Genomic DNA, 26,516 nt, shown 5'->3' on the forward strand with positions numbered 1-26,516 from the left:
TGCTGGGATTTCAGGTGTGGGCCACCACGCCCAGCTCGAATGTCCTTTCATCAGGTACGTCTCTATCCCGATGACTATTTGGGTTTCATGGTAACGCTCTGGACCACCCTGGGGCCTCCCCTGGGCTTCCCAGTCAGGGCTGGCCTCTCCGTGACCTGCCAGTCACATGGCTGAGTGGCCACTCTCCTTACCACACTGCAGCAGTGTCCCTGACCTTCAGGATAAAATGGCAGCTTACTGAGTGCACAAGGGCCTGGTGGCCTGGTGCCTCCAAGGCCGCGCAGGCCAGCGTTGGGACGTCTGATCCGGTCTTCCCGGGGGGGTACTCGTCTTTGATGTTGGGGCTCCTTGTTGAATGTGCTCTTCTCAGTCTCCACCCCAGGGCCGCCCTCACCTCCTCCAGACCTGAAGCCTCGTCTCACCTCAGTTCTCCAACGGCACGTGGGCATCACAGACCCAGGAGTACTGACCTCAGGCAGGCTGGGCGCATGGAAGCCCACTGCTGCCCACCCAGCCTCAGAGCGCTAGCTTCAGCGGGAGCGGCCAGTGCATTTTACATAAAGATTTCCACGTTCTTAACTTGCCCCGTCACATCAGGGTGACACTGATGACACTTGGTTACACACATGACGAGGAACATGAGGGGAAACTGGATTCTGCCGTTGAACCTGTAAGGCCACTGTGAGTGGCGGCCACTGTGAGAAGAAAGCGAGGAACCCAGAGAAGGGGGTGCAAGAAATGAAAGACGAACCAGGCCGAGAACCACACGGGAGTTCATGGGTCAGCACGGACAGTTAAAGGCCATCTCTCCATAGACGGAGAGAGGCCAGACAGGCTTGGGGTTCAGGACGTCTATGGGGCAGGCTCAGGGATTGGAGGGGGTCCCAATGCAGGAGGTTAAGGGCGGGGTTGGTATGAGGGAGCAGTGAGCCTTTCTCAGAAACGCCCTTGGGCGGGAAAGTGAGACTTTTCTTAAAATGGCAGCTGTCACTTAAGATGGCTGTCCAGATGCTAAGCAGGGACCTTACACACTGGATGGCTGACAGACTGGGGAGAGCAGGGACCAAACCCCAGCCTGTCAGTCATGGGCGTAGGAGGGGCCTCTCAAGGAATCCTGGATTCTACAGGGCCAGGGTGAGTTCAGCCAACTCTCAGCGTACTGGACATGGGAGGAGGGCCTGGAGTCTGGACCGGCACCAAGCAAAACAACGCTTGCATATCTTAAAAGTGATTCTTGGTGCAACACCAAATTTAGAGGCAGACAGTGGGAGAGAAGGGCCGACGCAGAGCTCGCAGCTGGCTTCTCCTCCTGGCACCTGGGACTGAGGGCCAGGGCACATGGGACCCAAGGGTCCAGGCCTCACGAGGGCATAGGGGCAGCGTGGGAGGGAGGCTGGCCTGGGCGCAGGTGAGCGCTGTCCCAACACGGGTTCCACAGTAAGCCAAGGGGACACGTTCCTCCGCCCGTCAGATGCAGAAAAGGCTCTTTCTCTAGAAGCAAGCTAAACCAAGAGGAAACGGGGGGCCTCCGACAGGCTGCGCCACGCACCAGCAGAACCTGGCGCTCATGGACAGGAGGCCAGACTCAGAGAGCTCGTCTGGCTCCAGAATCCAGGCGTCAAGCAGGACTCGGAAGATCATCCTGGGACATGTGCGCGAGGCTGCGTGGCCGTGAATGAAGAGCGGTGAGCAGAGGGCGGCAGAGGGCAGCGGCCATGGCTCAGGGCAGCAGCGGGGTAGCTGGCCAAAATCCCAACAACCAAAGTTTTAGAGCATGTCAGACAGTCTCAGAAAAGGGTAGAGCACGATGAGGAAAGAGGATTAAACTTCACGACATGTTATAGAAACTTTCTAAACTGAAGCTCAGAATAAAAACAAATTAATAAAAACTGACCTGTGTGATTACACCACGAAGGTTGACCAACACGTGGTCAGATCCAGGAAAGAGAAGAAAGACAAGGGGCAGGACATCATCTGAAGAAAGAAAGGACACAGTGTCCTAGATGTGATGGGGAGCAGCTTGCAGGTGCCAGCCACAGAGATGCCCAAAGAAAGCACCCCTCTGCAGGACCCCGACTGTGAGCTCACCAGGGGAAAGGCAGAGACTCGTCATGTGGGGAAGACTCCTTCTCAGGGTTGAAAGAAAGAAGAAAAGCCCTGCCAATTAGGATGTGCTGCCAGGCAAGTCATTCTTCAAATCAAAGGAATGTAAATCACTTTCAAAATTGCCAGCTCTTGTTCCAATAGATGGCTAGGAAATCCCTCCGGCTGAAGAAGAGCTATGTTAGGCAGAAAACTGAAGCTTTGGAAAGAACTTCAGAATGCACAGACGTACGCCAACATGCCAAAGACACCATCTTAGATATTTTATAAGAAAACTGACCTCAAGACTAGAACTAGAACCCTGCACTGTGGGGTTCACCCATACGTACCGGGAAACACAGAGGAGCCCTGGGAAGCCTTCTAGGTCCCACTGGGCGTTTTAGGATACTGAGTCAAGGTTGACTGTGACAATCAAAGGGGCACATGTAGCACTAGAAACTTCTAAAAATAACTCAACTAGGATCAGCTCAAATGCAATAGAGAAATAAGGTAAAATACTATCCTTCCTCCACTGAACAAGGATCAAAACAGAAGCCAGCAAGGGACAGAGATAAGTGCAGACCTCAGCAGGAAGCGAAGTTAAACAAGGCTGAATCAGGAACTCCAATAAGTGTAAATCAGTTAGAGCACTCTCGTTAAAAGGCAGAGATTCTTAGAATGTAGTAAAAGAATAAAGACCTGCAGTCAAGAAGCTCTTCCTGTAAAAGGACTTGTTTGATTTTAGGCCTTTCAACCTTTTACATTGGTCCTTTTCCTACGTGTGCTTTTCTAAACAAATGTCACGAAGGCTGCGGAACCTGTGCTGGTCTGACGTGTTCTGGTCTGACGTACGCATGGGGTGACCAGCAGAAGCGGAGATAACCAGCTCTTCTACAGCCGACAGGTGACACTTATCAGTGGTCGGTGGCTCCTGGGGACGGAGACCTTCCTCTCCACAAGCTCACCTGTCCAGAAAGCCAGGGGTGGCAGCCCCTCACCCTCACTGGCCTCGGGTTCTCCCAGGTGCAGCCTCAGTGGGCAAGAGCACATCGGGTGTCCTGAGCGTGGACCCAGGTCCATGACCCCTCCCTGGACACCAGGTGCTGAATGCTCTGCCCACTCTGTGACTTGTTTCCTAAGGGGCGGCCAGGTGTGGGGGCTGGGCTGCAGCTCCCAGGTTCCTTCCAGAGGCCCAGTGGTGACCACAAGGTCGAATGAGGGGAGATGTGGCTCACGCTCTCTACTCTTCTCAGGGAGTCAGGGGAGTGCAAGATGGTCCTTCTAGACTCATCAACTCCGTCTAGCTGACAAGGTAATTTATTCTCATTCCAGAAGCTGAGAGCAAAAGTCAAAACTGCCATCACTTGGGGTGATTCCCAGCCACACTGTGAAGACACCCAGAGACACGTTGAGTGCACTACAGGATCACATCCCACGTAGGCCTAGTTCTGTGTGTTTCTATGCCCAGTGCATCACGAATCCTCACGTTTTAATTAATTGTATACAGAACACCATTTAAAAGATTTTTATGTGGATATGTGATGATTTGATTATGCTTCCCTCTTTTGGACCTTTTCACTTTACCTATTATAAGTATTATTTAGCAGACAATGTTAATGTTATCTGCGAATATTAACTAATTGTAATCATAGTATTAATTAATATAATTAAACAATATTATTTAGCAGATGCTTAGGACATTGCATGTGGGAAATCTGAGTCTCTCCAACATTGCTCACCACTTTGATTCTCCTACTGCGCATGGAACTGCTCATACACAGTGCAGCTCCGCGACTTGCGTGGGTACCCACGGCTCCTGCACAAGGTCAGCGGTCTCCTCATCTGCCCTGGTTGTGCACACCTCCAGAGGTGTCCCTCTTCCTCCGAGTCTCCTCCCTCAGGCAAACTGACTCTGCACATTACCTCATGGGCCCTGCTTTGTGATTCATTAAGTGACTGGAAGATGAACAGGTGCTCACTCTTCTGGAGGGGGCTCCTCACTGGACAGGTTTGGAATCGTCTAAGACAGCAAGCGTGCCCTGGCCCGCTCACGTGCTCGGAGGAGTCTCCTGCCACTCCTGGCTGCGGTCTGTACTGCAGGGTGTGTCCATGGTGCCGGGCACAGCCCTTCCTTGTCCCTGTGGTGTTGCGCCTTCACACAGCTCTGCCGTGACTTCCCAGAACCTGAACACCAACTCTTCTCTGGTCTCTAGAAGCGGAGTTTGGCCACTGGCAAACCCCCGAGTCAGTTTACCAGCCAGGGAAGACTTCTTTCCTTAAAATAAATTAATTTCAAAAGAAAAGGGAAGACAGTGGAGGAGAGGGTAAGGTGGGGACAGGGGAAAAGATGAAATGGGAGAAAATGTTGCTTTGAGAAATCTCCGCGTCAGGAGTCTGTGCTCCCTATGACTTTGATGTATTTATATCATCCTTGTAACCAAAGGGAGGTGGAGAGCTGTGGCCTGGGATGGCACTTGGCAGCACAGTTTCTGGGTTTTGGTACAGAGAGGCTCAAGGTCACTAAAGCCCACGGGAACTCTGCCACGTAAGGTGTCATTTACACCCGAGAGAGGTGTGCGCAGACCCTCAGGGAGTACCCACGGCTACGGGCAGTAGGCACTCAGGTGACAGCAATGACTTCAGCAATGACTTCAGCCCCAGCAGCGTTGGGCCACCTCCCTGTCCCGCCTCGTCATCAGCAGGGTCTGCAGCTCGGGTTCTCCGAGGTCCCCACACGGAGTGCTCTGATTTCCAAGCACTGTTTTAAAGGTGTTGGTCACTCCCACCCAGGGACTGTGGAAAGGGAGCTACTCGGGGACGAGGCTTTGTCCCTGTACTTGGTGCACACTGTGGGTTCCTGTGATCTGATGGAGGGTACTTGGGACTCATGGGCATTGCCAGGGAGGGAGGACAGCCCAGGGGAGCCCGTCCTCGTCTTGGACTAAGTGGCAAGGGCTTATTCCGCTGGATGTCAGGTAGGCCCAGCCCAGACTGGAGGGCAGTGCGACTCTGCATCCTGCATCCTGTAGCTTCTGGTGGCCACTGAGCACCTCTGGGCACTTATAAGTCACAGACTTTCCACCAACTGCCGGCTTGCGTGGGTTTCACCATGAAAATTTGGCCTGTCTGCAGATGAGTGGCTGAATTTGGAAACACGTTTACAAGTGCATTTTTCAAAAGGGCTTTGACTGGGGTGGGAAAGGCAAGCCAGCGCTCTGGGGCATTGGCAGGGTCCACACGTGCCCTCAGGGTGGCTGCTGGTGCAGCTGAGGTGGCTCTACTGTGTCTGTGTCACTTGAGGCTCTGGGTTTTCTACCACCATGAGCCGCTCTTGGCTCCATTGTTCAAAATGACCCACCCAGGTCCATTCTGAAGGCACAGAGCCACCAACTCTTTTTAAGCTCCCAGGCCTTGGAGGGCCTGTTGGAAGGCCTGATTTGCGAGGGACAAACCCCCACACCTCTGGGTTCTTGGTGCCGTCAGAAAGAGCCACCAAGCCTCAGCTGGAGACACCCTCAGGAGGTCAGGCCTGGAGAGCATGATCCTGTGGAGGGCCTCCACTCCCGGGTCCAGCAGTTTGTGTCCAGGTGGCACCTGGGCCTCAGTGCGATCCAGCGAGACCCGTCCAATTCCCTCTCTGAGCTCTTGAGCTTTTCCAGGAGAAAGTATGGCTCTGTCCCACTTTTAGAAAATTGACGTTTCTGGGCTGGTGCTTTGTTAGTGCATCTGAAAACATGTGGACGCATCTGGCACAGGAGAAAGCCCTGACTCCTCTGGGCAGAGGGTGGGTCTCTCCACACACAGTGAAGGCCCTCTGGGGGAATGCCTTCCTCTGTCCTCCAGGCCCGGGCACGGCTTCTCCCTGGGCAGGCAGCAGGGACCCTGGAACTTCAGGCCCCTGACCCTTACTGTCCACACACTCCTTGGGAGGGTCTCCACCTCTCCGTCAGCCCATCACCTGGATGGATGCTGGCCTGGCCCAGTGAGGCCCTGCTGCCCCCCGCGGTGAGCAGCTCCCAGGGAAGGCATCCAGGAGAGTGCTGGAGGCTGGGCCAGGTGGACGTGCTCCCTAAGGCTGCTGCAGAGGCCCCGGGCTGTGGGGAGTGAGGAGGAAGAAGCGGGGACAGGCCCACCCCTCGCCTGCTTGTGTCGCTGGGGACCCTGGAGGTGTCTGGCTCTGGCTGTGGTAAAAGGAAGGGAAGAGCAGCAGCTGGCCTGACATCTGACAGCCAAAGGCAGCTCTGCCCTGTCCTGCTGTTGGCATGAGCAGGCCCTGGTGTTGGTGCAAGAAGGAGGAGCCCTCTCCACCAAGATGTCCTTCGGAGGTGGGCCACGCCATGCTCATTCTTAAAGAAGGTGGAAGCAAAACTCGACCAAGACGCAGACCAGAGAAGATCCCGAAGGTCAGGACCAGCTGGAAATCTCCTGCAGACGTGTCCTGCGCACAGTCCCTGCCTGGTGTATTAATGGGGTCCTCCGTCTCCACCCACCCCGGCGACCTGGGAGTGGCCTCGTGTTCTTCTGAGAGTGCAGGGCCGCAGGAGACCTCTGGAGCTACTCTCCTCTGTGGGAGGCAGGGGAAGGCAGCCTTGCAGAGCAGGGGCCCAGAGTGAGGTCCTCTTCTGTGCACAGGGAAGGCGTCTGGGGAACTTCCTTTGCTCTGAAGCAGGAGGCTCAGAACTTGGGTTTGTGTCTCTAGGCCACATCATAGGACCCATCTCCCCATATAGGCCGAGTCCACCTGGGCAGCTAGCACGGGGTGAGGGGCCGACTGCAGGCCCTGCGCCCGGGCTCCACGCCTGTGGACTCGGGTCGTGCATTTCCCTCTGGGTGGAGGGATTGACACTGGGAGGCGCCCTGTGTCTAGCTGGCCATGGACACATGTGGGTCAGAGGGCAACACCAGCTGGTCGGCCCCTTTCCCTCTGGTCCTGGGGAGGTGATCTGCGGCTCAAGCTGGTCTGTGGCTCCCCCTCCTCTGCCCCGCACCTGCGCGGTCTTCAGTTTTCTGCCCCCAGCCCCACTCAGTTTTACTCAGCTTTCCCGCTGCTGTGACTAGAAGACGCGACAAGAACAATTTTAAGGAGAAAAAGTTTATCCAGGGGCTCAAGGTCTCAGAAGTCTCAGTCCAGAGCCAGCCGCTCCATTCCTCGGGCTCGCGGTGAGGCAGGACCACGTGGCAGCAGAGCGTGGCCCGGGAAGTGGTTGACGCCGTGATCAGGAACAGAGAGAGGGACTCCACTCTCCAGATGCAGCATATGTACCCCAGCCAGGCCCCGGTGCCCACCTCCTCCAGCCACACCCCACCTGCCTCAGTGTCCACTCAGGTCATCTCATCAGGGGCTAATTCACGACTGGGTTATGGCTCCTGTTACCCAATCATTTCTCCTTGGAACCTTCTTGCCTGTCTCACGTGTGAGCTTTGGGGGGACACCTAATACCTAAACCACAACACTCAGGCAAGTCTCTGTGACCCAGACCACCCAGGGCACCCCATGTTCCTAGGGCAGCCACCTCTGGGCTGAGGGGTGGCACCTCCCAGGCACTCAGGGCCCCGCATTCTGTGCTAAGCCCTTCACTGTGGCCCTGGCCACTCACTGGGGAGGCTATACTGGGACAAGTGGGCACTGTTTGCTTCTTGATGGGAGAGGCCAGTGGACCGTCCAGACCTGGGAGCAGGCTGGTAGCCTCCTCTGCCTGGGCTCTTCTGCTTTGGGCAGTGAGCTACGGTGGCCCGAGAGGAACATCCACCCATGGAGCGGGCAGGGATCCAGGAAGAGGCAGCCTGGGATGGGGCCAGCTGAGGAAGGAGGTGTTCCCAGAGAGGGCAACGGAGTGTAGAATGTAAAGTCCAGGCAGGGTGAGAGCGCGTCCCTGGGACAGTGACCTGGCTTGACCATGGAGCTCCAGTGGGGAGAGGAGGATGTCCCAGCCGGGGCCGCCTGCCATGGGCACCAGAGCTGAGTGGGAGTAGCTGGGAAAGAGGTGGACGAGACCCACGGGACGAAGCCCCAGAGGGGACGAGCAGAGCAGACTCCAGACGGACAGAGCTCAGCCCTCAGCCGCCAGCTGAGCACTGAGGAGGGAGACCGCAGAGGCCAGGAGCAGACGGCCTCGAGGGAGCCATCGGTGTCACCAGGCTGGGAACCCGCCTGTCCCTCCAGCCCTGCAGCCTGGCACAGAGTACCAGAGGGTTCTGCCTCAGGAGCAGGGCAGAGGCCGCTCCGGACCCCCTGTCCTCTGGACTCGGACGCAGGCAGAAGTCAGACCTTTCCCAGTGGCGGCACGCCCACGTGAGGCACAGCGCACTGCGTGCTCCTAAGACGTTTAGACCAGAGGGGACAGAGTCCGCAGGTCGACCAAGCTGTGCAGTGACGTCTGTGCAACAATAGCAAAAATACAGAAAGGGGAAACGGAGGGACCACGTGCTGAGGAGCACTCACGGCCCACTGCCCGGCGGGCGTCAACTGAAGAGGGATGGTTTCGGGCACATACAGGCCCCAGACCACCAGAAGACAGCACAGCAAAATATGTTTTAAAAGGAAAGAGTGAACAGAGGATAGATGAGACAAATAAAAAATAGCTAGAAAGATGGTCAATTGAAACTCAACCTGTAAACAGTAGGTGAAATCTAAATGAGGTAAGTGTTCCAAATGAAAGGCAGAGGTCATCCCATCAAATCGATTTTTAAAAGCTAGGTCCAGCTGTGTGCTGGCTGTAGAAACTCTGACCGTCAGAAGCGGGGAGCACGGGCAGGCACGCTGACCTGGAGGAGCGAGAGCCGGGTGGCTCTATGGAAGGTGCACAGGGGACGCCCGCCCAGCCAGGATCAGTGGCTCCACTTCAGAAGGGGGGGGCGTGACACGGGGAGAGGGCGTGGAAAGGCCAAGCACCTCACGACAGCTTCGACACGCGTGAAAGACGGGCCTGAAGGGAGGGTTCTGTCCACACTGGCCCAGGACTTCAACGGCCATCACCAGTGGACAGAGCACATAGGCAGAAAATTAGTGGGACAGAGAGGACTTGAGGACATGTCAGGCTGGGCCAGTGACCCCCGCAGAGCACCACCCGCTGGCAGCCCAGTCCCCACTCCCAGGGAAGGAACTCCCAAGACAGGGCACACTCGGGAGAAGACAGTTCTCCAAGCATCTGAGCAGATCCACGGCAAACAAGCCTGCTCTCCAGGAAAAAGTTAACTCAGAAGTGAAGAGCAGAAAATTAGAAGCAGACGATTGTCAAGTGCCCACAGTATTTAGAAACACTTAGTATTTCATCGTGTTTCAAAATAACCTGTGTCAAGGGACACTCAGTGAGTCCACTGGCAACTGGGAGCTGACTGAAATCTCCTCCTGGTGGGGAGGCTTCCCGGCACAGAGGGTGAGGCAAGTCCGGCTCACGGAGAGGCCGCCAGGCGGGGCCTCTGCTTGGGCACCAGGAACCACGACGACAGGCATGGGAAGCAGAAGGCCACCGAGACCAGAGCAGACGTCAGTGGCACGGAAATAAGCAAAGAAGTGGGGAATTCATGACACTGGGACCCACTCAGGCCAACGTGCTGGATGATTGCCGTGAGGCAGAAACGATCCCTCCAGGAGCCACACCACCAGGTCCCCAGGAGCGACCCACCAAGTCCCCAGGAGTGACACCATCAGGTCCCCAGTAGAGACACATACCAGGTCCCCAGGAGCAACACCACCAGGTCCCCAGGAGCAACACCACCAGGTCCCCAGGAGCAACACCACCAGGTCCCCAGGAGCCACACTACCAGGTCCCCAGTAGGGACACATACCAGGTCCCCAGGAGCAACACCACCAGGTCCCCAGGAGCCACACTACCAGGTCCCCAGTAGGGACACATACCAGGTCCCCAGGAGCAACACCACCAGGTCCCCAGGAGCCACACTACCAGGTCCCCAGTAGGGACACATACCAGGTCCCCAGGAGCAACACCACCAGGTCCCCAGGAGCCACACTACCAGGTCCCCAGTAGGGACACATACCAGGTCCCCAGGAGCAACACCACCAGGTCCCCAGGAGCAACACCACCAGGTCCCCAGGAGCCACACTACCAGGTCCCCAGTAGGGACACATACCAGGTCCCCAGGAGCAACACCACCAGGTCCCCAGGAGCCACACTACCAGGTCCCCAGTAGGGACACATACCAGGTCCCCAGGAGCAACACCACCAGGTCCCCAGGAGCCACACTACCAGGTCCCCAGTAGGGACACATACCAGGTCCCCAGGAGCAACACCACCAGGTCCCCAGGAGCCACACTACCAGGTCCCCAGTAGGGACACATACCAAGTCCCCAGGAGTAACACCACCAGGTCCCCAGGAGCAACACCACCAGGTCCCCAGGAGCCACACTACCAGGTCCCCAGTAGGGACACATACCAAGTCCCCAGGAGTGACACTAACAGGTCCCCAGGAGTGACGTTACCAGGTCCCCAGGAGGGACACTACCAGGTTCCCAGGAGCGACACCACCAGGTCCCCAGGAGCGACACCACCAGGTCCCCAGGAATGGAGGATCCATGAACAAAACTGAAATTGCACCTAAACCTTCCTTCGAAGAACATGCCAGGCAGATGGCATCCCTGGGGAAGGCAGCCAGGCAGGAGGGGAGAGACCCTCCCAGGAGGCCAGAGAAGCAGGCTGAGTCCCCAGGCACCCCAGGCCAGCACTGCCCTGAAGCCAAAGCCACTCTCAGGAAGAAGGAGCTGCAGACGTCATTAAGGTGCAAGCAGGAGGCTAACAGTCTCCTGACAAGATGGGAGGAGAAGAGGGTGCCCAAGTGGGGTCGACCAGGAAAGGAAGCCTGTTTCCCAGGGATCCATGCATGCACCTTGGGAATGGGATCTGGGAAAGGAGACCCATCTGATCATCTTCGGGGAGGCAGAGAAAGCGCTGGACAGCAGCTAGCGTCCATTCCCTCCTCACACACACGCTAAGCCAGCGGAAACAGAACCTCCTCTGTTGGATATAGGCATCCATCTGAGGCCCAGCTGATGATCTTCAACAGCAATGCTGACCACTGTCCTAGGCTCCGGAGGGAAAGGGGCGGGTCCTCATCACCTTCACACAGAGCTGCAGGTAGAGCCTGGCCCCTGCTCAAGGTAAGGAGGAGGATGGCTTGACTTGCAATGGACAGTTATCTCCAGAAAATCCTACAGGCCTCAGGAATGTGATTGTAGCCAATAATGAGCATGAAACTGTTGAAGGATTTAGGGTAAAGATAAAAAAAATGGGTAAAAATTTACATACTAGCAATGAAAATTAGGCACTGAAACTGGACATGCGATGACATCTACTTTAGTATGATCACTGTAACACAATGCAGAGTGGCTCTGTCAGCAGATTGGAAAGACCTGCTCACTTAGAGTTTAAATCCTGAGAAATGAGCAAAGGTCTATTGAGTGGGAAACCTTGCAGAGTCCTGGCTCTGAGGTCTCCATGTGGTCGGGAGGTGGCTTCTCCCTACATCATTATCCAGGGTCAGCACAGTCTCAACCAAGTTCCACCAGGCATTTGTCGTTGCAGAAATTGGAAGAGAGTTTTAAGTTCCCTTGGAATATCAAAGTGTCTAGCTTAGCAGAACAAGTTTCAAGAGGGACGGCAAAAGGGGAGTGTTAGGGTTCGGATGTGAGGTGTCCCCAAAAGCTCATATGTAAGTGCAAGAAGGTTCGGAAGTTGGGTTAGGAGAGCCTTAACCTCATCACTGCATTGACCCCTGGTGGGATTAGCTGGGTGGTGACTGAAGGTGGGCAGGTGGGGCTGGGGGAGGTGGCTCCCTGGGGCTGGGCCTCTGGGGCATGCGTTTTGTCCTTGTAATGGAGCTCTCTCTGCTTCCTGGTGTCCTGTCCCCAGCTGTCCTCCACCACACTCTTCTTCCATGATGTCCTGCCTCACCCAGCACTGAGGAATGGAGCTGGACTTCTGTGGACACCTCTGAAACTGTGAGCCCCAAATACACTTTTCCTCCTCGAAAATTGTCCTTGTAGGGTCTTTTGGTTACAGCAGCAAAAGGCTGACTACAACAGGGAGAGTCACACGCCGATTTCACAGCTCCCTGAGAAGGTGAGCAAGGAGACAGGGTGACCTCGACCCTGGGTGTGCAGACTGATCTCTAGAACCAAAGGCATGGCCCCGCAGAGACTCCCAACTTGGCCCAACCAATGCTCCACCGAGAGGAAATGGAGCTCAGTGTAGAGAGCATTGGTGCTGGACAGCCGAAACCTTAGGTAAAGATGATAATTACCACCCATACCTCATACTGCCTAAAGATTGAGATAAAATAGATCACAGATGGGATGCCAGATACAATACTGGTAGAAGTCATAGGGAACTCTGTGCACCAGAGCTAGGCACAGACGCTCTGAACACAGCAGCATCAGCACGACCCAACTCCGAATGAAGTACACATTGTCGTCAGAAAGCACGGACCTGCAGAACTGAAAATAAAAACCTCAGGCAGAGAGAAAACATGGGTGAATCTTGTCTCTGAAAAAAGGCTGATGCTTCAAATATAAAAGAATTCCCAAAAGTCCATCATAATAAAACAAGCAAACCCCAAAATAGTCTAAATATGAACAAAGGATTTGACCAGACACATCACCATGGAAGACACATGGATGGCAATGTGTCCACTTTAAATGTGCTCAGATCCTTGGCTGCTCAGGAAATGCAAGCTGCGACCGTGGCCGGGTCCTCCACACATCATCTGCTGGACAGCTGACCTCAGAAGACCAGCCAGGCGCTGGGGGAAGTGCAGGTCATGTTGCATTCAGACTTGACCCAGGCAGGGTCAGCATGCACGGGGCTCTGCCCAAGCACAGAACTGGACTGGACAGCTCCTGCTTTACACCCCGAGGGTAGGAGCCCAAAGCCATAAAGAGGCAGAGAGTCCCTCCTTGGCCTTGCCCCTGGCCCCTGAGGCTGCAGTGTCTTTTAGGAAGAGACTGCTTTCTTTAAGTAATAAAAATGTCATGGCTGACCTTGAGCGTAACTTCCCACTGTATTCCACACGCAGGCCTTTCAGCAGCCCGGGCCGAGGGGCTGCCCAGCAGAGGGATTCAGAAGCCCACTCGGCTGGCTCCTGGGAGCTGGGCTGGATTAACAGTTCCTCCAGGCCAGCACGGGAGAGCACATTCAGATTTATGGCCCGTCTACATGGTAGCCTCAGATGGAAACCAGATGTGCCTATGATTTCTTGCACAAGTTGCAGGTAAGTTATTTAAAATCTCATTTTTCTAAGCCGTCTTCATTTTAAAAGGAGAGTTCTCTGGGAAGTACTTCACGTGGTATTTACCAAGGATCCACAGTGAGCCAGACCCCAGACTAAGTGTTTGGCTACATTAATTAATCATTATAACGAGGCGGAAAGTTTTGAGATTTTGCCTGTATTTCATAAAAAAAGGAATCCGGGGGTCAGAGAATTGGAGTGACTTGTCAGAGATTCAAGAGTGAATCAGATTGAACCGAGGGTTTTGATGAGGCCAGGGCTCTCTCCACACCCTCTGGTGTCTATTTTAGGCTTAGTGAAAAGAGGTCTGGAAAATTCATTTGCCCATTTGGAGGTGAATTTGATACATTTCCATTACTTTAAGTGGTAGGGAAAATCCTGAAAGGGAAATGGGGAGCCGGGAGCCGGGGCGGCGACCCCAGAGGCCTTCAGCGGGGCTTCCTCCTGGTCCCTGGCAGGTGCTCCCCCCATGGCATGGATCTGGGTATTGAAATTTGTCTCCTTGTATTTAGTTAGTGAATATCACCACACATCCCTTCCAAAATACTCCGGGGCCAGAACTTGTGCCTTTTTAAGCATGATCAGGAATGGATCTCACTAATTAACGTCTTGTGTTTTTCCCATCAGTAAATTTATCATAAATAGTGTCTCTCAAATCCTCAGTTTGTTTCTCCTTGTAGGCAAGGCTGGGCTTCAGCAGCTGAGCTTTTAAAAGAGATTTGTTTATGGAAAGGTTTTTCCCAAAATGTTGTATGCTACTCCTTCTCAGAATAAGTAACTCAAAAATGTTCTTTAAAAGTATTTTAAAGGTTCCATAAATGCAGTTATCCTTGTGCCTTGGGCCAAGGCAGAGTTTTGAAATATTAAAAGAAAAGACTACATATTGCATGACTCCTTTTCCAGGAAGTGCCCAGACTGTGCAAATCCACAGAGACACAAACAGATTTGTTGCCATGGGGCTGTCTTGGGGAGGCTGGGAGCAGTGGGTTGTGATGGCCAAGAAGCTGGGCTCCTCTGGGAACGGCACAAAGACCTGGGCTTGCAGGTGCAGGAACTGCCCTCCATAAAGATTTCAAAATGCTAACTTCCCTCACCTAGGTGCATATGTGTGATTTTAGTATTTAAGTAGTTAGTATTTGGGTACCAGGAATTGCACCCAAGGGCACTTGACCACTGAGCCACATCCCCATTTTCATTTTTGAGATGGCATCTCTCTAAGTTGCTTAGGGCCTCACTAAGTTGCTGAGGCTAGTTTTGAACTTGTGGTCCTCCTGCCTCAGCCTCCCAAGTCACAGGATTGTAGGCATGCCCTATCACATCCTGCAGTATTTTTAGATATACTGGAATTTCTTCAATGAATTCTGTTAAGTTCACGGATATTTGGGTTTTGTGTGAGTTTGGGTTAATCTTCTGAAATTTTTTTCCCAGTTTTTATCCTAGCTTCAAAAGGCATGAATTCTGACTTTGAAGCTTCTTGGTGACCTTGGGTGACTTGTGGGATTTCTCAGTGGCTTGTATTCTCCATCCACAGAAGAGGGCTGCAGCTGTGCAATTGTCCGGAGCCAGGTCGTATTTTGCTTCCTGTTTTGCTCTTCTGCACAAGGTACTCTGGCTATTTTGTGCTCTGAGATGAATCTGACTCTCTTCCTCCAGGTCTGTGGAGAGTGTCACTGTGTGTTGATGGCAGTGCATCTGTGGATTGCTTTGGGTATTGTGGACCTTTGGACAATATGAATCCTGCCAATCCACGAACAGGGGACGTCTAGTTTTTGTTCTCTTCAGGTTCCTTCAACAATGTTTTATAGTTTTTATTATAGAGATCTTTCACCTCTTTGTTTAAATTTGTTACTAGTTTTTTTTTTAATCTATAATAAATGGAATTTCTTTCTAGCTAACTTTTTCAGATAATTCAAAATTAATCAGAAATACCACTGATTTTTTAATATGCTGATTTTGTTTCGTACAACTTGGCTGAATTCATGTATCAGTTCTAATAACCTTTTGATGGATTCATTGATCTTGTCAAATGGATAACAGAGAAAGAACTGGAATAAGCACTGAAAGACAAATGTCACAGGATCTCGTCACTGGAGATCTAGAGAAGCTGAGAGTGGAATAGTAATTGCCAGGGGCCGGGGAAGGGTGGGGAGAGACTGGTCAGCAGTACAGTGGGGGGTAAGTGCTGGAGTCCTGCTGCACAGCAGGTGGACGCAGACGTGACAGTGCACTGCATATTTCAAAATCTGAAGAGACAGACATGCTTACCCAGAATCGAACATTACATAATGTCTGTGTGTGTCAAAATATCACACAGTACCCCATAGACATACTTGATTTTGTGTGACAATTTTTTTTACAAATTCAGAAATCATTCTACTCCTTCTTTTCTTACCACCCACATATTTCAGTGCATACCCACCCACATGACTAACAATTTCTTCCTGGAAAAGACTTCAGAAAAACAGAAAAGAAATGCTGTTTTACATATAGATGTGTATGTTATGAGAATCCATCGATTAAAGAAAACAGTGAATACTGTGTATCGTAGCTTCTTAAAAAACTTCAGATGTCCGTGTCTGAAAGTGTCTCCAGGAAGGTTGGGGCTCGAAGAGCTTCATGTCACTGCTCCAGAAGAGAAGTGAAGAGAGACTCACTCTGTGCCCTAAAATAACGTGAATCGGTGACTTTACAGGATTAAGTGTCGGTTAGCGACTCACACAGGACCACACGTTTGTTGATCAGGCAAAGCTAAGTGTGTGAAGGCACCGCAGCAGGGCAACGTCCACTCGGCATCTTAGTTACTGGGTCAGAAGCGGGATGAAATTGTAGGTTAGCGAGACTCCTTCAATGTGAAAATTGATTGGAACTGGAAAAGGCTTATAATGTGATGATCAAGTGTGTGGACACAGAGAAGTGCAAGGTCGAAGTGTGTCATCCTAAGAGCTCTTCCACTCGGCAGCTGGACATTTTGCTCAGGTCACCAACGTGTTGATCTGAGAGAAGTCTGACAAACTGTTGCTCTGAGTCAACTGGTCTACAGAATTTTCTTGAACCAAACGCTAAAGTTACATCTAAAATGTCACTTTAAGGTGAGTACAACACCCGGGAAACCCACTCATCATCACAAGGCACTGGAACCCAGAGCCTGGCCAGCGTCCAAAGAAAGTAAGAACAAAACTCAGAGTCTCTCTGGTTATTTGCACTAGAACGAGCGTGAGAATGTTGAAACCAGGAATCAGGTTGAAAACGCGAGGTGGCGGGAGAGACAAGGTCAGGACAGGAACATGTCGCCAGCTCCGTCAGGAGGCTGAGAGGCTTGAACATCCCAGAACCCACGCCAGCAAGGAGTTGAGAGGAGACTCAGGAAAACGGGCAACAGAGGCATTTGGATGAGGCCACGGATCTTTAGATCCGGTCCCTGCCAAGGTCCGGTGGGTTTTGGTGGAAGCTGCCTACACCTCCATTGGCTCCTTCATCTGAAGCATGCTGTCCTGTCTGCTGCAAGTGGTCTCACCAGGACTCCTCTCCTGCCCCGGGGTGTGGCTCACAACCCTGCTGCACATTTCCTCATGAATGATGATGCAGGTGTCCCTGGGTCTAATTTAGCTGCCAGGCTGGGGGTCCTCGGCAGTGCCTAGGGTCCTTCAGCAGGTTTAGGCATTTCTTATCGTTTTCTTAAATGACAGCATTTTGAGGCTGGGGTCTAGCAGAAGTTTACAAGGGGGAACTGGGGCGAGGCGGGTTGTCCCTATTGGCTGTGAGACTGTCATAAGGCATGAACACATGCTCCATGTAGCTGGAAACTGCAGGGACAGATACCTTACATAACAGTGACATCTGTGACAGTTCTCTATAACGAGGGTTTGTGGCAGCCAGAATGTGGACTCGGGCTGGCGAGAGGGAACTGTCCTCACTGGGGTCACCTGGGATGGCAGCGACCCAGTGGCTTTGAAGGTGAGGTGGTGCCCAGCCTCTGGTGACAGCCACCAGACTGCAGACGGCGCTCATCCCTTGTCCCGGCACTGGGAACGAGCATGATCCTGTTAACTTAGGTTTTCTTTCTGTTTTTTATTTGTGTGTTTCTGTAGCTGTGAATCTCTGACCGCTAACAGTGCCTGGGAAAATCCAACAGTGAGCAGGACGCAGTGGACACTCACTGTACGTGTGGTTATCTGGACGACATAGGGGCTAGGGGCCAGCTGCCCTTCCATCTTCTGCCTTCTGCGGCTCAGCATGAACCTGCTGCAACACCTCGTCCTGCAACGGCAGCGAGGGTCCTCGTCCAGGCTGAGAGGAGGCCACTCCTGCTGTGCAGAGCAAGTCCTGTGAAGCGCTGTGCGAGGTTCCACCTGGGTCCTCGGGCACCCCGACCCGTCACAGGGCCGCCTGCACTTCGCCACCAGATTCTGCACAGCACTCCTGATACCAAAGCCAGACCAGTATACAGATTCACGGTATAGAGAGGACACATGTCACCGTCCTCGTCCTGTCTCGCCATCCCTGGATTCCTGGGTTCTTTCTTACCCTTTGACTCCAGTGAGTGCTGCTCTGGTGGTCCTGAGGCTCAGCACCAGGACAGGACGGTGCCGCTGGGCCTCCGACGTGGCCGTGGGGACCCGCGGCTGGCTCCTCTCCCTGCCGAGTGGCTCTCACTGTGTGAAAGCACCGTGGTTCCTGGGTCCATCTGCTGAAGGACGACGGGCTGTCTGTGGCAAGAGGCGGTGGGGAAAGCTGTGGTGGGCTCTGCAGAGGCCTGTGGTGGTTGGCAGGAGCTCTCCGTCCACTCGGGAGCACGTGGGGAGTGTGTCCTGGCCTTCGGGAGAAACTGACACGTGCCAACCAGGTGCAGTGCCCCCTGAGCCGAAGATGAGCGTCCTGTGGTCCGCAGACACGCCAGTCAGGAGCGAGGGACACCGAGGAAGCACTGGGCCAAGGGTGACATGCAGGTGGCACCTGCAGCTCCAAGCCATCTTGTCTGTGATTCACAGAAGACTTTGCAGGACTCCAGATATCGGTTGGAGGGACAGTCCCTCTGTGGACCAGGCTCGGGCGGGTCTACAGGCTCCTCTCCTGCCCGTGCCTTGTGCTGTGTGGAACTTTCTCCGGGAGTCTTGACGTCTGCCCTTCTGCATGGGGGCTACAATACCTGGAGGGTCCCCACCTGCCCGGTGAGCAGGTGTAGGCCAGGGCTCCTTCTTGGGCACGTGAACCCCCGCTGTTTCCACACCATTATTTGTAAGGCTCTTTCTCCATGAAAACGCCTGCCCTTGGCAATCCCCTTGTGCACAGCGGCGTGAGTCCGTTCCTGGATTCTGCCTTCCCCGTGGCCCATGTGTCCACCGTAGCCGCGATGCCATGCTGTATTTATTACTGTGGGTGAAGGTCAGTCTGGAAAGTGGGTCACGTGAGCTACAGAAACTTGTTTTTCCAAAATGGATTTGGTTTTTCTTTGTTTTATCCTTCCAGAATGATTGTGGCTGTTCTGATTCCTTCCCCTTTCTACTAGAAGTTTAGACTCAGTTCGTTGATTTCTACCGGGAAGACCTGCTGGGATTGGGTGGGGGGACACTGTGGCCGGGGAGAGCGCAGGCCTGGGAACCCTGAGCCCCGACTGTGCATGACTCGATTTCTTCAGGCTCTTTCTCCTTCTTACACTGATGCTCTGGAGACTTGGGCACAGAAATCCTGGACGCATTGGCTGTATTCTAGCTGATCATCCACTTGTTCCAGAGCCGTTGAAAATGGTGCTTTAAATTCTAAATGCTCGTTTCTGGCATAGACGTGTTTTGGTTTTTACATAAACTGTTTAATTTCTGGCACAGAGGTATTTGTGATTGTGTCAGTTTTTGTCAGTGTAACCAAAACACCTGCCAGGAACAATTCAGAGGAGGAAAGGTCACTGTGACGGAGTCTCAGAGGTCTCAGTTGGTGGACGGCTGACTCCATAGCGGGGCCGAGGGAGGTCACACTTCATGGCAGAGGGGCCTGTGGAGGGCAGAGGCCCCGCTCATGGCGCCTGGACGCAGAGAGAGGGAAAGGGCCAGGGGCAAGGTATGATCCCCAGGGCACACCCCAGTGACCTGCTTCTCAACCCTGCCTCCCTGTCCTGAAGTCCCACCCCTGCTGAAGTCCCACCACCTCCCTGAAGTCCCCCCACCTCCCTGAAGTCCCCCCACCTCCCTGAAGTCCCCCACCTCCCTGAAGTCCCACCCTTCCCTGAAGTCCCGCCCCTACCTGAAGTCCCACCATCTCCCTGAAGTCCCACCACCTCCCTGAAGTCCCACCAACTCCCTGAAGTCCCGCCCCTACCTGAAGTCCCGCCCCTCCCAGCCAGGCCATTCCAATTATGTGCCCACCACTGGGTTAGTCCACAGATGAGGCCCGGCTCAAGGTCCCATCATCTCATCCAAGCCTCACCTCTGCACATTGCTACATCGAGGCCAAACTTGTACACTTGGGTGTTGGGGAACCTTCTAGATCTGAACAGTACTGCAGTCTCACAGATTTGGGATGTTTCTCATTTTCTGATATAAGCTTTTAATATTCTAAATCCCCTCTAGCTTCCGGGTTATCTTACAAAATTTTATGCTCTTTTTAAATTTTGATTTAGTTAAAAATATTTTTAATTTATCCAAAGATCTTACTTTCTCTTTTGGTTGTTAGTCTTTTTAAAAGTATAAATAATTTTGCTCTTTGGTAGAGACTTCTACAAATATCAGTATTTCTTGGTTAATAGTGTTTATAGAAAAAAATAAAAGAAATAATTAATGATCTTCTGTTTGTCAAAGTTTTCCTAATGGAAATACAAAAAAAATTATACAATTATGAATGAAAACATAAAAATGATACCCTTTGCTTTCCAAAGACCCAATTTAAATGATTTCACAAACTAGAGGGAAATATTTTCAAATCAAATACCCGATAAATGACTTTTTTCTTAGTAAATAACTTACAATGCAATGATAGGAACATGGACCAACAGATGCTCCAACCAGGAGAGACCGTGGGCCACTGGGACAGGGTGCTGGTGACCAGGCCCAGGGAAGGCAGGCGAAGCCAAGGGCATGAGCCAGGTGTGCTGCTGCCCACGCTGTGAAACATGACCACACAAGTGTTGGCAAGGACAGATGGCAGCTCAAACGCTTGCACACTTCTCAAAAACAGTTTGACAAGCTTATAAAATATTAAACACACACCTGCCATGTGACCTGGTTGATCTACTCCCAGAAGAAGATACCTGTAGCACAAGTGTTTAGATTATATTATCTTATCAGTTTTTATTTATAATAACCAAAAAGTAAAAATCCAAATGTCCATCAAGAGGGAAACAATCATGTATCCTCCTGCAGAGGAGTACTATGCAGCCATACAAACTGATCTAAATGTCTGTCAAGAGGTAAGTAGATAAAGAAACTATATGATTCTCATGCAATGGAATACCATGCAGTGAAAAATGAAACAAAATCATTGCATGAATTAAAAGAAGCCAGACAGAAGCCAAGAAAGAGCATGTACTAAAAGACTACTTACATAAAATTCTAGAAAATGAAAACTACTGTGAAAGAAATCAGGTTGGTGCTTGCTTATTGACAGGGATGGCTGGGTTGATGGAAATGTGTCTCCATGTGGGTGTTGGATACATGCATATCATATATATATATATATATATATATATATATATATATATATATATATGTCTGTATAATACGTATGTATAAATCAAGATTTCTCTAGACAATGCTTCAAATGTGTGTGATTTATTTTTCAGAATACAAGATGCGATGCAGACATTCCCAGTTAAGTGAAAGTGAAGTCCCGCCTCAGAGCTGCAGGAGAAGTCCAGGGTGGTTTCTTCCAGCTGAAGGCAGCAGGCGCGGAGTCTGAGTATGTGGAGAGGAAGGCACCCTGAGCTCCCGCCAGCCGGGTGCACCCCACGAGCCAGCCTCAGCCCCTCCTTGGGACCCCTGCTTCTTGCCAAGGCTGCCTGGCCATGAATCGCGGCTCCAACCCTCTGAGCTGCCAAGTGCGCAACCTGGGCAGGCAGGCTTTCCTGCACCTGTGGTCGGCCTCCGCTCGCAGCAGGGAGGTGCAGCTGAGAATCTGGCCTGAGGGACAGCGAGGCCTGGCCCAGCGCAGCTCCTGGGGTGGAGGTAAGTGGTGCAGAGCAAGCTCCACGGACTCAGGTGTGAGGACGGAAGGACAGGGCAGGTGAGAGGGAGAGAGGGGATGGGCCTGGACAGGGCCTGCAGACCAGGCCGGCGGGGCCACCCACATCCCTGGGCCCAGGGCAGAAGGACAGGCCTGGAGAGGGACAGAGAGGATGGGGGCCTGGGCAGGGCTTGCAGACAGCCTGTGCCCAGGGAGGAGGTCAGGGCCAGTGGCTCACGCAGGTGAGCTGTGCTCCTTCTTCTCTCCAGCCCTGCTTGGCCCGTGCGCTGCTACCCAGGGGACGCTCCACTAGAGAGCCAAGGCTGCCCCAGGGCTGGCATGGGAAGTGCCTGGTGAAGGCCCATTCCTAGAATCCACCAGGGAGCCAAGGGGCTTCTGACCTGTGTGGGCCGACCCTCCGTCTGCACCCACAAGGCCAGGACCTAGGCCCCAGCCTGCTGCTCTGCAGCAGCAGGAGATCCTGCCTCAGGCGGACCTGTGACATGGAGGAGGGCCCAGGGCGCCGCCAACAGCAGTCAGTGCGGAGCCTTGGCCGTTGCGCAACGCACACCCCAGACTGAGAAGGCTCCAGCCTCAAGTCATGGGAACGGAAGTCCAAGCAGCAAAACAGAGTTACGTAACCGGATGACAAAGCCAGGAGCCAAGCTGCAGATGTGGTGGGGAGGGCGGCCCAGCAGCCGGGTGTCCCCAGCTCCCGCCCTGGGGTGGTTCAGAATGTGTTGCGCAGGACGCAGGACGCCAGTGCCCAGGGACGGCTGGTCCACTGTGAGGGGGTTCAGAGGAGTAGAAGAATTAACGGTTGTAGTTCAGGTTTGTCAAATGGGGGATGTTCTGAAGCCGGGCTGCAGAAGTCAGGGCCTCAGGGCACAGTGGTCAGTCTCTGTGACTTAGGGAAACACCCCTGGCCGGGTGCTGGGGATGCGCACTGACCTCCCTCTGGGGGCCTCCAGTGAATGCCTCTCTGCGGTGACGCGAAGGAGCACCCGAGTTTCAAGTTTACAAAACTTTACAGTGTGGAGTGACTTCTCCTAACAGTGTCCGACGCTCCAGCTGCCAGGCCCTGGGCAGTCCAGCTGCCCTCCTGCTGGTGCTGTCTCCTTGCCCGCAAGGTGAAAGGCAGCCGTGCCAACAGAGGGTCGTTGCACCCGTGGGGAACAGTGCGGAGGCCGGGGCTTCCTCAGGGCTCGGGCCCTCCACGCGGCTCTTTCCTTCCCTGTTCCCTGTAAACATGGGTTTCTAGGTAAAATAAGCCGGACCCAGTGAGCCGCGGGTGGGTGGGAGGCCATGTTGCGACTTGGGGGAAGCCGTCAGGAGGAGGAGAGGTGGGGAGTGAAGCAGGCAGTGGGCAGGGTCCTTCCGTCCAGAGAGGAGGGGTGCAGTGCCGACTCCTTCAGAGCCTCCTCCGCTGCCCTGCTCCAACCTGTGCTAAGCTGACCTGCCCCAGGGACTGTCCCTCCCTCCAGGGCGTTAATTACGCCCCTTCCTGCCAGGCCACTCCAGCTTGGCCCTCCTGTGGCCATCCCACCGGGCATCGCCTGGGCCTGGTCAGGAGGGAAGGGGATGGGGAAGAGGCAGGAGAACGAAGGAAACCCAGGACTGTGAAAGGGGCAGAGGACACCCTCGCTCTGGACACCAGGACACCAGCTCTGGCCCTCCACCCCTGGGAGAAGTCTGGGACCCTTTTTAAACCAACTTTACCTCCTTGCCTTGGCGCTCCTCTAGTGCCACGCACGTCGGGAGCAGGACTCGCCTCCGATAACTGGTGGTCTCCAAAGTCTGGGCAGGGGGCTTCAGAACCTGGAGGGCACTCCAGGCACAGGACACAGCCCAGGGCTTGGGGGCCGGCCGTGGGAGCCTGGGCTGACTCTGGAGAGCTGCGGTTCCTTGCCAGCCCACTAGGGGGCCTGTGACTGACCTTGGCCCAGGAGGACGAGGGAACGGGGAGGACAGCCACTTCAGCTTGCCCCATCCTGGTTCCACCAGCACCCCAGCTCCCACCTGAGGGCAGGGAGCTGTGGACAGGCTGCAGGAGGTTCCGCCTCGGGGACACACAGGCTGGGGGAGCTGGGCGTCCACGGCTGCAGGACGGGAGCAGGCTCTGACATCACCACCGAGAGGCCACTGGGCGGCCGAGGTGCAGAGCCTTGTCCCCTGCATGGGTCACCTGGGGCAATGGGGAGCCAGGGAAGTCCCGGTCAGGTAGTGTCCCTGAGCAGCGGCCAGGTCATTGTGGTGGACGCTGGAGGAAGGCCGACCAGAGCAGGGTGCCGGGTGGCTCCAGGCCTGAGCCAGGAGGGCGGGGCTCTCTGGAAGCTCGGGCCTCCCCTGGGCAGCACCCACTGCGGGTGCGGGTGGCTTGGGTCTGCGAGGTGAGCACTGGGGCCTACAGCACCGGGGCCTGGGGACCTGCAGTGGGAGCTGGTCAGGGAGAGGGTGGGTCTCTGTGCTGAGGCTGAAGTGAGGAATGGGCACATGGCCCGGGGGACAGGAGGGGCTGGCTCTGGGGTCCAGGGTGAGACGGAGACCGAGCTCCCAGACTGGGCGCCCTCCATCCGCGTGCAGGTGCCCGGCACAGAGTCGGGCTGCACGAGTCGGGGTCTCCCTCTTACGCTCCGTCGTCTCCCTTCTGTCCACTCTGTCCTCTTCACTGTCCGTCCAGTGTCCTGTAAGACTGGAGCTTAAACCGGACACCTGTTCTCTACAAGGTGGTCGGCTGCCTCTCCCTGACCCCTCCCAGTGAGAACCCTGGACTCTGAGGCTGGAACAGCCCAGGAGCAGCACGGGAGCCTCTGGGTGGGGACAGTCAGGTCACGGCTGGGTCCACGGCTGACAACACACCAGCACAATTGGCCCAGAGGCTCGGCGTCTGCACAGATGGCCATTCTGGTCACAGAGGCCTGGACTCTCCCCTCCCCAGAGGGCTCAGGGTCTGAGGGTCCTTCTTCAGCCATGGAAGGAACTCTGTGCACCCAGGTCTGAGAAACCCTCAGGGACAGAGGCAAGGGAAGGACGGCTTGTATGAGGAAGGGCACTGAAGGCATGTCCAGCTCAGGGGGACGCGTTCTGCCGCTGTCCAGCAGGGGCTCCCAAGCAACTCTCACAGGAAAAAGGGCATCAGTTATATTCTCTTGAGATAAATGAAAACATGGAAAATCCCAGCAAGAACAAAGAAGTCAAAAAACCTGACTAAGTGGACGTCGTAGAGACGATTCAAGTACAGGGACCAAAAACACTCTCCGGATGTGCTCAGCGGAGAACTGACATTGAGATGACAGAGGACAGTCTGTGACCTCAGGAGGTCAATAGCATCCTCCCAGCCCACAGCTAGAGAAAAAGACCCAGGAAAATTCGCAGAATTCCAGGAACCCAAGGGCGACCCCAGGATTCAACCTGCTTGCCACAGCGTCCAAGGAGGGGTGCAGAGACGCGGCCCAGCCTGGGGGCTGGTCAGGAGACTGAGCTGGCTCCAACACACACCTGGACGTGGCCACCAAGAACACCACCGGCCTTGCAAACTGAGACAACATCCTGTTACGTGCAGATGCGAGGCGTCCCCAGAGGCTCACGTGGGAGGGGCGCAGGAAGGTTCAGAGGAGAGACGACTGGGCCAGGAGGGCCCTCACCTGGTCAGTGCACCAGTCCCCTGTCAGGATGAACGGGGGTGACCGTGGGCAGGGGCTGTGCTGCAGGAGGTGGCCCGGGGTGTGCCGTGGTTCACTTCTTGTCCTTGTTGAGAAGAGCCCCCTCCGCTTCCTGGCGCCCTGACCCAGCTGCTTCGCTCGGCCTCACTCTTCTGCCACGATGTGGCCACCTCAAGTCCCAGATGGAGAGGCCATCGATGGAGTGCGACCTCTGAAACCACGAGTCCAAATCAAGTTCCTCCTTAAAATCGTCCCCGTCAGGTCTGCTGGTTGCGGCTGTGAAAAGCTGCCTAGACCACGTCTCCAGCAACAGGATGGAGGAAGGTCCACGGGGAGGGGAGGGACAGAAGTGCCATGGAGACTCTTGTCCGCTCGGGCTCTTTGAATCATGTTTGATTATTATAACCCAAACCAATGAATCTTGTTTAACTGGAGGGAAGACAAAGGGACCAAGAAGTGAGATTTTACTCCAAGTGCAATGTTGTTGGTGCCAGTAGATTGTGAATAGCCACCTGTTGCCATATCAAAAAGAGCCACCCTGAAAATTACAAACAGAAACACCATCAATGAATCAAGACGGAATCCTAAATGATGTTGAAATATCACAAAGGAGGAGGAGATGATGAAGAGGGAGGACTGAGAAACAGAGGAAACAAACAGAAACCAAACAGTGAAATGGCAGAGACGAGCACTAACGTCAAATAGTACACTAAACGTAAGTGGTCTAGAGGTGCCAATCAGAAGTCACAGACTGCCGAGTGAATAAAGAAAATTCTCCCAGCTACAGACACTTGAGGGAAACTCACTTCAAACTCAGGGGCACCGTAAGCTTGAAAGTAGGATGAAGCAAGACACAGTGGGCAGCACTGAATCTTTTTTAAAAAGAGGCAGCTGATAACTAAAAGGTAGAACTAAGAGCAATAATAATAATAATAATGCTGAGCCAAGAGGGACATTACGTGTAGGGTGGAAGGATCAATCCACTAGGAAATGCTAGTGACCCCAAGTGTGTTGCACCAGGCAACAGAGCTCAAAACATGGGTCAAGACCCGAGAGGGCCGCAAGGAGAAATGGGCAAGTCCCAGGGTGGTCCTGGAACTCACGGAACCAGCGGGGACCGCAGCCAGGACCTACCAGTGTGAGCAGCAAGGTGGACCAGCAGCGTCTGGTGGACAGAGCCGAACATTCAGGCAAACCACAGAGTGGGCGCTTTGACAAGTGTCCACGTGACAGCCGCAAGGAAAATCTCTCTCATATCTGTGTCGCAGAATGAACCTTAACCAGAAGGAGAAGAATGCAGGAGAAGAATGCAGGAGGACCCACCAATTTATGCTCAGGAGCCCACGAGCAGTCGGTGACCGTAAGCCCAGGGAAGTCAGCAGC

The 26,516-nt window shown here is 53.9% G+C and overlaps 1 long non-coding RNA gene across 3 annotated transcripts; it reads left to right on the forward strand.

Annotated features, from left to right (window-relative positions):
* Nucleotides 1-12,845: 12,845 nt before the first annotated feature.
* LOC125617590 lies at nt 12,846-19,142 on the forward strand. Of its 3 annotated transcripts, none has more exons than XR_007348614.1 (3): nt 12,846-12,952; nt 13,111-13,305; nt 14,752-19,142. It is a non-coding gene; the product is annotated as an uncharacterized LOC125617590 (long non-coding RNA). The 3 variants fall into 3 exon arrangements; XR_007348613.1 differs by having other exon boundaries at nt 12,882-13,305; nt 14,752-16,412; nt 17,412-19,142; XR_007348612.1 differs by having other exon boundaries at nt 12,882-13,305.
* The last annotated feature ends 7,374 nt before the right edge of the window (nt 19,143-26,516 follow it).

This window comes from Marmota marmota, unplaced genomic scaffold (genome assembly GCF_001458135.2).
Source record: "Marmota marmota marmota unplaced genomic scaffold, marMar, whole genome shotgun sequence".
In the NCBI taxonomy this organism is placed as follows: Eukaryota; Metazoa; Chordata; class Mammalia; order Rodentia; family Sciuridae; genus Marmota; species Marmota marmota.